This window comes from Stegastes partitus, unplaced genomic scaffold (assembly GCF_000690725.1).
Source record: "Stegastes partitus isolate 25-593 unplaced genomic scaffold, Stegastes_partitus-1.0.2 Scaffold143, whole genome shotgun sequence".
NCBI lineage: Eukaryota > Metazoa > Chordata > Actinopteri > Pomacentridae > Stegastes > Stegastes partitus.
The window spans coordinates 637,513-649,041 of NW_007577874.1; the positions used below are offsets into that span (position 1 = coordinate 637,513).

The 11,529-nt window shown below is 40.9% G+C and overlaps 1 long non-coding RNA gene across 1 annotated transcript; it reads right to left on the bottom strand.

Annotated features, from left to right (window-relative positions):
- Nucleotides 1-6,283: 6,283 nt before the first annotated feature.
- Nucleotides 6,284-9,428, bottom strand: LOC103355327 (uncharacterized). Its single transcript, XR_520082.1, has 2 exons — nucleotides 9,355-9,428; nucleotides 6,284-8,826 (listed from the first exon to the last, which is right to left on the bottom strand). It is a non-coding gene; the product is annotated as an uncharacterized LOC103355327 (long non-coding RNA).
- Between the last annotated feature and the right edge of the window lie 2,101 nt (nucleotides 9,429-11,529).

Sequence of the window (11,529 nt, forward strand, 5' to 3'; positions counted from 1 at the left end):
ACTCTTGTTTGCATCATAAGGTCGGCTCAACCCTCCGCCTTGGAGTGCATGTGAGGCCTTATCTTAGATAAATAACTCCATGGAGGCCTTGGAGTGCTTTGTTAGTGGAATAGTTAGACAAAACCACAAGAGGCCGACCTCCTGCTTGTTCTGCTGGGACGGTCATGACAGACAACCTGTGGTCTTTGGAAGGCACGAGTCGTGGCTTATTGCATGAAATTAATCTGAGGGACGCTTGCTTTGTGTTAGTTTACTTTTAGTAGAATTTCCTCAAGATGTATTCTCTCAAGCTTCAGTCGACGGCAGCTGGACGCCTTGAAGACGTTACACCTCCCATCCAGGAGACTCTATCTGTTTTAACTGGGTAGTTGGGAGGGATTTGTTTCCACCCCTGAGTCACGTGGCTCAAGATGTTAATGAAACTGTCTGGGGAGGAATCTCAGCGCTCCATCAGAAGTACCTGATGAGTGGTGTTGTAGGGTTTAGATAAGACTGTTCCAGTTTAACATAGATGGCTTCCTAAACTCTCTCTTTCATCATCTGTCTTCTTCTCTGTCCAGAATGTGAACGTTGCTGTTCTCAATAGAGTGTCTTTTATATTTTAGATGCAAATGGACAATTGAGTGAGTCTTGGTTTTAAGAGCTTGTCTCCTTTATACAGTTGAAACCAGAAGTTTACATCCACTGTATAAAGACATAAAACCTTTTTTGTTCTCACTGTCTGACATTAAATCAGACTAAACTTTTCCTGTTTCAGGTCAGTCAGGATGACCAACATTATTTCTATTTGCTAAACGCCAGAATAACGAGAGAGAGGATTTCTTAGTACTTTCTTCAAAGTCAGAAGTTTGGGAAAATCTAGTTATATAGTGGTTATAAAATACAGTTATTTACAGATATTAGTTGGTATTTTCACAGTGTTGGTACATGTACTAATCCTGGCACTAATGCTGCCAGACTTTCTTTCTTTTTTTTTTGGGAGCTCCATAAAAAGTGAAGTTTTGTTGTGTGAATGCTGCCAGGAAGGACACTTTCCACGTTTAGGGGAGCGTCTGGATGAACCTGATTTCAGAGTTCATACCATAGATCAGATTTATTACTCACTCTGATGCCTCAACGTGACCGTCTCCTTGTTTCTGCGTGTTTTGACGGTGCAGCTGTAGACCAGATCAGTATAGTTATCTGAGAGGATGAGAGAACTACTGATGCTGTAAAGCTGCTCTTCAGTCTGCTGGACTGTGCTTGTGTTGTGGAGCGTGATGTTGGATGGAGGTGTGGTGGACCAGGTGAGCTCAGGTTGAGGGTAGATCCCCTCTGAGCTGCAGGTGATCCTGTTTTCTACCCGCTGGATGTTCACTTGATGGACTGGAGCTGCAGAAAAAGGAAAAGCAAAACAAGGTTTGCACCATAAGAATCACATTTTGTAGCAGTGATGTGTTGGATAACCATTAAATGTGGTGATATAATCAATGCGTTAACCACCTCAGAGCTCGTTCTTCTTCTGCTGAATCTTTACAAACAACAAATGCAAACTAGCCGCGAGCTAACTCTGGTGCGATTACGTTTAATTGTGCACTCTTCCTACAAAAATAAANGGTGCGATTACGTTTAATTGTGCACTCTTCCTACAAAAATAAACAAATTGCAGTAAATAATACGAGTGAAACAGATATTTACATAGAAATGTGAGGTTCAGGTTCCTGTAAACTAAGGCTTTGTTTTCAGTGATTATTTCCTGCAGTATAACAAAACCTGCATAACCTGAGAATTAACAAAGATTCTTGATGCTGACGTGAACGAAGTTTGTTTGTATGTTATTGTTTTTAACTGTGTAGCTTTTTAATTTTTTTTAAATTACTTGCTTTTCTGTTAATGAATGTTTTATCACCTTCTCAGAACCACAACCAGTACATATGGATCCATGCTGTGAAAATCTGTGTGTGTGTGAAAGTGTTACTGGGACACAATGGAGTGAACATGAAAATAGAAACAACATGAACATGAACTTGCTCATCCTGTGATTTCTGATGCTTTTCTGTATTTTTCTCATACCTTCAACTTTCAGGTTGATAAATGAATCCTGGTTTCTACTTAAGGTGCTGACGTAACACTTGTATCTTCCTTCATCCTGAACCTTCACTCCTGTCAGCTGCAGTGAGGCGTTTAATTTGGAGATCTGCTCCTTGAACAGTGATGTTCTGTTTCTGTAGAGCTGGTCCTGATGTCCAAGCTGGTCTTGGTTGTCGTAGTACGAGTGGACATTAAGGTCTCCTGCTGTTTGAATCCAGTGGATGACGACGTTTGGACCGTCCTGGAAGCTGCACGGTAAGATGCATCTCTCCATGAAAACACAGGACACCTCAGTATCTGCAGCATCAGGTAAAGAGACGTCATCCAAAGGCAGTCAGAGAAAATGACACGTGTCTGAGAAAGTTCACATAAAACCTTGTTGCTGAAATTTTTCCTCATTTTGGGCTCAAATTTCACTGCAATAAAAACATCTGCACCTTTATGCAAACAGAACCACCAGGATGAGAAGTGGAGTGAACGTGTAAAAAGTTTTTTAAACAGAAAAGTGGTTTTAGTTTTGATCCTTAACAGCCAGACGATGCTGGTCCACAGCGGCTCACCAGGTTCAGTCCGTCTGTGACCTTCTGAAACTTAAACGTAGAAATGAGGTCAGAAAACAACGTGAAGTTTTAAGTAGCAGAAATAAATTTTCCTCTTCTTTCCTGTCTTTTGCATTATTTTTTATGCAGACAATTTTTAGAAGGAAAAAGAACTGAGCTGCTAAGTTGTTCAGAGAATTGATTATTAATTACAGATAAGACAGGAAAGGAAGTACACAGATATGTAGATGCTGCTTCCACCCAGCAGGGGGCGCTGCAGAAACAGCAATAAACCAGGAAACCAAATGACAGTCTTCGATTCCAGTCACAGCTGCAAACAGATTCACTGATGGAGGTGTAGGACATAACTCATCACATATGGGTGTTCAAGGCCTCCACAGATGGAGGTGAATGTAGGTGTGTATAGAAACATGCTAAATAGTTTATGTTGTGTTGCTGCATACAGTCTCTCTAGTAACAAAACAATGTCAGGAATTGTTGTTTTACTGGACTGAGTGTCCAGACTGGTTCTGCAGGATTCCAGTCGTAGGTATTTACCAACAGGGTTATGCTGTAATCCTCCCTGACATGATTCTACATATATTCTCTACCTTTTACTAACAGAAGCAGCTAGTTTAAAATTTACTACTTGACATTTAAACCTGAGTTTAAAATTGCACAACTTTAATTTGAATTCCTGCAGAAGCTTTTCCAAAGACATCACATATGAACTGCTGAATGAAGCTAAACTATGTGCATTTGAATCATGCACTTTATGACTGAATGGTGCAAACGTAAAATGCATCGAGGAAAAGAAGAGTCTCCATCTTTGTGCACATAGTTTAGAAGTCCCCCATCGACCACTCCCACTCTGCAACATGCCAGCAGCTTAAACTTCCAGAAACACTTTTCTTTGATACATCTCAGACATTTAAACACTCATTTATGTGTAAACTGTCAGTGAGGAGCACAAACAAACTTCTGTTTCTTTTGTAATTTCAAGTTGACCTCCAGAAGTGTTTATTTCCTTCTGCAAACCACCATGAAGTCATTGAACACACCTCCGATTCAGGTTTAAGATCAGATTTATATATTAATCGCTTCACTCACCTCCTCTTGAAGGAATCCACAAAAAAGTCAGAATGACCAAAAACACGACACATTTGATCCTCGTCATCGTTCTGTTCAGTTTAAGTCCCTTTGAGCGACTGAGGTGAAACTGAGTAATGAGTCCTATGGTGTGATACGTAACAAAACTCATCCGACTGGTTGGTAGTTTATGCCAGCATTGAACATTGAACTGTGACGAGTCATGAGTCAGGCTTTATGGATGTTTTTACACCTCAGCTGTGCCAGATTGAGATTCTTCCTTATAGTCCTATTCAATGAACAGTAATTTCCAAATTCACCACCAAGACAAACAACTTCAACAGTTTATTGTGTCTAGATTCATCTGTACTGACTGGAAACCGATAAACCTGCATCATCTGCTGTCTGTGAAGAACCAGGAAAACAATTCATAAACAACTGCTGAGTGCCAGTGTATTCTCTTTACTTCCTCTTTCTGTGAGATGAACTCAGATGTCATAGAGACCAAGTGAAGCAAGACAGAGCAGGAAAGGCTTCACCTGCTTGTTGTTCTTGAATTTCTTTGGATCGCAGCATTTTGTTGCAACTTTTTGAGATCTCTTGGCCAACTTCATTTTGTCAGACAGGTTCTATTGAAGTGATTTCTTGGTTGAACAGGTCTGGAGGTAATCAGGCTTCAGCGTGGTCAGTGGAGTTGAACTCAGCTTTCCAAAAAATGTGATTAGCCACAGTTAATTCATGATTTAACAAGAGAGGCAGTGACTTTTCACACAGAACCAGGTAGGTCTGGATAACTCACTTCCCTTTAAACATCCATCCATCCATCATCTATACACCTCTTAATCCTCACTAGGGTCATGGGGGGCTGGAGTCTATCCCAGCTGATTTAGGGTGAAGGCAGGGGACACCTGGAGGAGGTCACCTTAAAACATTAAATCATCATTAAAACACAGCATTTTTGGTTATCTTTGTCTAATATTTAAATTTGTTTGATGGTCTGAAACATTAAAGTGGGGGAAATATTCAAAAACAAAAGGAATTCGAGAAGGGGACAAATACTTTTTCACAGCACTGTATGTTGTAGTTTGGCTCTACCTGGTCAGTCTGATCCGCCACTCAGAAGACCAACAAGGTGACATGGCTGAATGTCACAAACCGGTGGATGCCGTCACAGTGGCCACGTTTATCTTTAACAAAACAGACGTGAAAAAGACCGACTGCAACTCTAAATGTTGTTTGTTTTTGCTGTTATGTGCAGCGGTGGAAGTTCTCACCGTGCTGGAAGTGAAACCACAGCTGGATGCTGCAGCAGAGCTCCAACAAGGTCAGTAAAACAATGTGTCTGAGCCAAGCAAAGGTCCGGCTTCTTTCTTTAATCCCCCCCAAATGTTCTTTATTTGCAATAACAATTGTCGTGGGAGCCTCAGTAGAAATCAACTGGACTTCTCTTATCTAAGAGGCTTCTTCAGTTCTAACTGACTGACGGAGAGTTTTATAGTCACTCCAGCTCACATGACTAAAGGCCCATGAAGGACCAGGACCCAAAAGCCTCAAGGTGTGAAACCAGGTTCACAAACAGCAGTTATGGTGGCGGAGCTGCAGGTTTACACAACAAAGGTATGAATCTGCCGTGTCACGACTGACTCAAGATGTTTCTGATGGCCAAACTTTCTGGGGAGAGATCTCATCACTCACTCCTCTTGGACGGGAGGTGAAACGTCTTCCAGAACCGACAAGAGAAGTCCAGTTGATTTCTACTGAAGCTCCTACGATGACCATGACCTGGATGACTGAGAATCTATATAACAATTGTCAAACATGATGAAAATTGACTGTGTGCAGGCCAGAGGAGTCCAAAGTTCTTAAATCAAGTGTCTTGAGAGTGTTTTTAATTCCACCCGTTACAGTCAAACTGAGTAAATATCTTTAGTTCACTAATGCTGTAGTTCATGGTGTTATTTTATAGTTTTTACTGTGATTACTGTGAACAATTTTGTGTGTAAACAGTCTGAGATGTAAGAATATTTCCAACAATACGTGGAATAAGGCAGCAGGAGGTAACAGGACTGGTCAGACTACTTTAACCAAACAGTCAGTGCAGATTTTTAACCCATGAAACTGTTAATATTTGTCATTTTGCTGCATGTTTTACTCATTTGGACGATTGTTTGCATTGGTGCAGGTTTTGTTTGAGCGTCAAACCTTTATTTTCCTGCATTCTGGTGAATTTTTCTGCATCTACTCGTGCGTTTTTTGCGTTAATTCACAACAGAAATAAGGACGATTTTCCTGCATATCATTTAAATCATAAGAATCTAAACATCTACTGTGCTTCAAAGTCATATTAAAGGCAGCTTCCACATACTGGAGTTTATTAGTTTTGGTTTCCATCAGTCACAGCAGCGTTATGTTGCACAGTTTTTCATGCACATATTTACAGACCACACTGTTTAAGTCTCACTTCAGCTGCTGATAACACAGTTTGTTCTGTTTGAGGAACTCGGTCGACCTTTTAGGCACAAAACCTTTTCATAACCTTGTGACTGAATTAAGAAATGTTCTCTACAAAAGGCAGTCAGACATCATCAGTTTAAATAAATATAATTTTATTTTTAAAAATCCAGCAAAAATTTATAAAACTTAAGTATGACCACTTCAAAATACACAGTGAAGTCTGACTTCTCCATTCTTGGCACAGATTATACACAATTTGTTCATTTGTTTTAGTAGTTTGTCTTTAAAATCCTTTGTGGAAGAGCTTCTATCCAGCAGCAAAGGAAATTCACCATTGTCAAAATGCCAAAGACTAAGAATAAACATAGCAATTACATTTTTTTCAAACCAGTTTTGTTGGATGAGGTTTAACTTACTCAAGCACAGTGGACAGTTTTATTCAACAAGTAAAAGCACATAGATTTCTATCCAATAGCCCCCATGTAAAGGCTCGTTCTGAGTCAAGAAAAACACTGTGTCATGATAAGCAGAAAGACTCGTGTTCTGGGCGTGTTTAGTGTCAAGCTGCTCTAAATACTGTTGGCTTTCTTCATTTTTCTGCTGGACGTTGCAACAAAAACAGTCAGTAAAACAATCTGTGATGTGTTTCTGACTGTCGGTAGCTTCATGTTTAGACTGCCAGCGTGTGCAGCTCTATTGCGTGGCTCAGTTTTCATGGAGTGGATCAAAAGTACAGCTCAAAGGGATGGTTGGACAGGTGCTAATCTACAGTCTTTGTGTCACCTTCAGTAGATGATGGTATACTCTCAGTTGAGAGACCAGCAGGAGAGTTCCCTTTTTCTTATCAGCCAGATTTAAAAAAAATAGATATAAAACTGGTGTCAGTGTCAGTGTGAGCAGTATTTAGAATATGTTCATGGCCTTACTGTACCGTCAGATGAGGAGCTGAACCTTTGCTCTCTTCAGAACTACTTGTACTTTTAAGTTCGTTAATGCATGACTTTGCAGTTTCACACAGACTCCTGCAAGGGCAAACGTGCATCAACAAAGGAGTGACATCAAGACTTAACACCTCGTTTCCACACAGCTTTGTTTGGTTGGTTCACCTCAGCCATTAAAAAGGCACATTTTTATCAGTTTTTATCGTCCAGTTTCACAGACTATGTGCAAAAAGCATTACTGCCATAAAACCAGGACCAGTGGTGGGAGACAGTCAGGTGGGGAAACAGATCTGTGAAATACTTTGTTCCAGGACGTATGAACCTCTACTCCTTACACAGCTAGCATGTGTTAAACTAGCTTATCGTCAGCATAGAAAACGTGCTGAACGTTAGCGTGTTAGCTAATTAATATTCCCAACTGTGAAGGAATAATTACTTTCCTCTCTTGGAGTTAAGTTTCCAGAGATGGTTTTGAACTTCTCTCCTTAGCTCCTCTGACTGACCTCCTCATGTAAAAGTAGTGCTAGTAGCAGATGTGCACTCTGCAAATCTTCTACACATTCTTGACCTCATGTAGATCTACTGCAGGAGGACAGGCGAGCACTCCCTGCACCTCTCAAGACCAGATTGCACCAAGGCGCCGGACTATCTTTGTTTCCCTCTCGCCCATAAATCTGGATGTGTCTGGAGGGTGTAAGACTGAAGGTATGAGAGAAACCCTTAGATGCTGGCATTACGTGCATGAACTGCTGTTCCGGTAGTGTCACTTCCTCTGATATCAGTAAACCTCATTTCAACCTCAGTCATCTGAGTGTCTGGTGTGTCTCTGTGTCGGGCTCCTCATCCTACATCAGCCTCTTCCAGAATCTACAGGCACATTAATGGAGTCTCTGTCAGAACCACTGCTGAGGTTCAAATGGTTCAACGTACTCAAGGAAAATTCTAGACTTTAAAAAAACTGACAAACAGGAGGTTCCCACAGGAACGAGTGGACTTAAGTTGATTGTGTACAGAGCCATGTGGAGACGAGGTATAAGACGCACCGAGACCTTCAGTAAAAGAGACACAATAACAAAAGTCTAAATCACATTAAAACTCTAAACAGATAAAATCTGATTCTAGGAAGCAAAGAACAAAAATACCTTCATTTTAAACGTAGTGCACTAAATCAGCATCACAGGGTTTTATCCATCACGTACCTTCAATATCTGTACCAAACCTCTCAGTTACAACAAGAGTCTTTTCTAACAAGAAAACTAACGATAGGAAAACACTTTGACGCATGTCGAGTCGCTTCGTCTGTTTTTGCTAAATGGTTCTTTTCCATTTCCTCCAAGGAGACGAGGTAGAGGAGGAACCACATGCTGTACTTCATATCCCAAAGAACTTCACAGTCAAGTGCAAAGTCTGCACGTTCTTCATTAATCGGCCCGGATGACAACATCTGTCAAGTGGCTCCAAAACACAGAACCGATCGTCCTCGATTCTCACAGTCTCGTCAGACTGAAGTCCACTCGAATGTCAGGCTTTCGGGTTTTGCTTTTTCTTTCTTGTGATACTGATCACAAATCAGAGCCAAGTGCCATTAATCCTTTAGTTCCCAGCGACGCGGCTCATTTGTCTCCAGTTCTGTTTATGCATCAACATGTTTGGCGTCACCAGAGCGTTAGGTTCCAATGCAGTCATTTTTAATTTATTTGTATTTTTTTGAATGCCATCTTCATCATGAGGCCCTGCAAAGAGAAAATAAACAGAATTCAGCCCTGAAACACTCAAACACACACACAAGTAGTCTTTCAAATGCATGCTGCTTGACAAACTTCGTCACAAGTGATATTGTGCATATATGAGTTTAGGGGCATACAAAGAAAAAGGAGGGAAAAAAACACATAAAGGGAAAACATCTGTTCCTCAAAAAAGAGCAAAACCACTGAATAACATATAAAACAATACAAAACCTAAAAGTTAATTTGTGTAACATAAATAAAATTTGAAAATACAATAAACGCTTGTCACATTCAAACCTTGTGGCTGGTTTTTAAAACCACAAAGCTACATTAATATATGACTAAATAATGGGCCCTGAAACAGACCCCTGAGGGACTCCAGTTAATTTCAAGCGAGATTTAAACTGAGGAGAAATAGGTGGTTACTGAAGCAGTTTGACCAGTCATAGTGTGGCATTTGCTGAAATATTGCTCACGTACAAAACAAATAATGAATTTAACAGCTGCTGTTTTCACTATATAAGACATATTTACCTCAAAGAGAATACCTTGTAGAATGCCTCCGTGTCTGTGCTAGTTCTCTGATGTGGATACGGCCTGATGGTCCTGGGAGGGAGAAAAATTTGTCGTCAATTCAGTGTTTTCAACATCTGTAGAGAGCTATGGCTGTCTTTAGATCTGGGATGAGCTGGTATTTATTAGTTTTTCTAATCCATATTCCACTCAGTCACCAAAAAGTGCAGTTCAAATTAAATTCAATGAATAAAATCATGAACAAATCAGTATATCTATGACAATCAACTTTCATAACAAGATAAAACTAAAATTTTGCAAATTTTTATGGTTATTGAGCTTTTTTAAAACATTTTTTTTTTTTTTTACCCCATTTCTTGTTTTTTGCCTCGGCCTCTGGTTTCTTCTACAGTACTTCAGGTATAGTAAAACTCCTACAAGCAGAAATGCTACTCCAACCGCCACTCCCACAGCAATGCCTACGACATCAGCTGGTTTGTCTGCAACAGAAAGAGAGTGAGTTAATTAAACTGCAGCAATGTTATCCTGCACATTACACCGGGCTGCTTTAGTTTGTGACACTGGTAGAAATTATGGAGAATAAACGGCAAACTAAAGACGTAAAAGCAGGAAGTAAGCTTTAGGGAGAACTACAGACAATACAAACCTTTCTTTTAGCCCGTTTGATTGATTGTGGTTTAATTTACTCAGCAATAATTAACATTTTTGTTTATTTAATGGTCAGAAATAACAGGAAAAAGCATAGATTTCTGCCACAGAACAGACTCAGTGTCAGTCAGTGTGTTCAGCAATGAAAACAAGGTGCTCGTATCACACAGGCAGAATGTAAACAGTGAATATAGTGAAGGCATAACATGACCTATTGGTTGGTGGTGCTGCTATTGACTGATTAGACACCGACATTTATGCCATCGATATGTCTTTGACACTGTGAATTTCAGCAGAACATCAGAATACTGGACGGTACGTCTAATGAAAAGAACTTCTTCTGTCGGTGTGAACTGAGCCTTGGATTTCTGAGACAAACTGTGTGTCTGGCTGCAGGATTAGTTCGATCACTTTTAGGATCACAGAAAATGTCTGTGTTTCATGTGGCACAGTCACATGGAACAAGCAAGATATGGGTTTGCTCAAATTTACAGACATGATTTGAACTGGCTGCCACATGTTTAAAGACAACAAAACGTCCTTCCTGCACGCTGTCATGCAGGTCGCCTATTCAAACAGGAGAGCAGCAAGGTATTATAGACAGATTGTTCGATGGCACTTATCCAGGTTGTTTTCTTCTGACTGGATCCTCGTTTGTTTTGTATCTACTCTCGATGGACGTCGCTTTGGATAAAAGCGTCTGCCAAATGAAACTGTAGAAAACCTTTTACACTCATGTAACCCCATACTATCACACTCCAACTCTGTGCTTCACTGTCGGGTTGAGACGATGCATTCACTGTGGTAAAAAACTACGAGGTGTGTCAGAAAAGCTCCAGGACTGGTGTCACAACAGATATACTTCAAACCCAAACTACAAACCAGGAGTTTTCCCCTTCAGACGATCAACCAGCTCGTCAACAAAGAGATCCTGCAGCGTTTGCTTCGTTCAGAGAAGAGGCAGAGTTGTATCAGGACCAGTGGAGGCTGCTTCACCATGACGACCTGCTCACAGCGCCCTGAGCATCCCACAGCTTCTGGCTGAGAAGAACATCTCTGTGCTGGAGCAGCCTCCCTACTCACCCCACCTGGGTCCGTGGGATTGTTTCCTCTTCCCCAAGCTCAAGGGGGTCATCAAGGAGACCCGTTTAGAAGACGTGGGCGACATCAAGATGGCTGTGACGACGGAGCTGCAGAGGATCCTGGAAGAATCCTTCCAGGAGTGCATGGAGGCGTGAAGGCAGAGAAGGCTGGGACAGTGTGTTAGAGTCCAGGGGGATTACTTGGAAGGAGAAAAGTTGTAGTTTGTAATTTGGATTTGAAATCTATCTTTTGTGACACCAGTCCTGGAACTTTGCCGACACACCTCGTAGTCCAACTTTTCATTTGTAATTGCCACACAGCCTCCAGAATTGTGGAAAAGAAGGCGAAGAAGGGTGTGGAAAAAAAACAAGGCCTAAAATCACTAGTAAGCAGGTTTGACTAATGCTGTTACAGTGAAATGCGTCACCTCTGGTGGAGTTTTGA